Here is a 439-nt window from a genome sequence, read left to right on the forward strand (position 1 = left end):
GCTGGGACAGCGGCGACCGTACCAACGCCAAAAACCTACGCAGGCTGGCTACAGAAGAATGTCTAGCTCACATTTCTCCCTCAAAGAAAGAGCAAAAGCAGACATTAGAGCACGCAATTCCTTTTTTCAGTTACCTCATAGGCCACGCCCACTCTTTTCAGAGACTCTAGTGGACACCAAGCTTGGCGCAAACATAACTTCGGAGCTCAAACTCCTCAGGAGTCATCATCATGAAGAGAGCTGTTTTTCTTTGACGTAATGATCAGGGGAGAGCGCGAACGCAGTCCCCCACTACCAGAAATTATGCAGTCATGATTCCCACATTTGGGGAATTCGCAAAGGTCAGCACAGCCGGGGTGCAATGGTTGAGCCTCGCCCTGGGTGAACCACCTTCTTGATCATGGTATCTCCCCTGCCAGGTAAGTATGAGTTGGAAGTG

General features: G+C 50.3%; 1 non-coding gene across 1 annotated transcript; it reads right to left on the reverse strand.

Moving 5' to 3' along the window:
* Nucleotides 1–263: 263 nt before the first annotated feature.
* Nucleotides 264–427, reverse strand: LOC111661439 (U1 spliceosomal RNA). The gene has a single exon (XR_002761224.1). It is a non-coding gene; the product is annotated as a U1 spliceosomal RNA (small nuclear RNA).
* Between the last annotated feature and the right edge of the window lie 12 nt (nt 428–439).

The sequence above is a fragment of the Seriola lalandi genome, unplaced genomic scaffold, assembly GCF_002814215.2.
Source record: "Seriola lalandi dorsalis isolate HSWRI2012SDOR001 ecotype SW California unplaced genomic scaffold, Sedor1 jcf7180001996390, whole genome shotgun sequence".
NCBI classification, from domain to species: domain Eukaryota; kingdom Metazoa; phylum Chordata; class Actinopteri; order Carangiformes; family Carangidae; genus Seriola; species Seriola lalandi.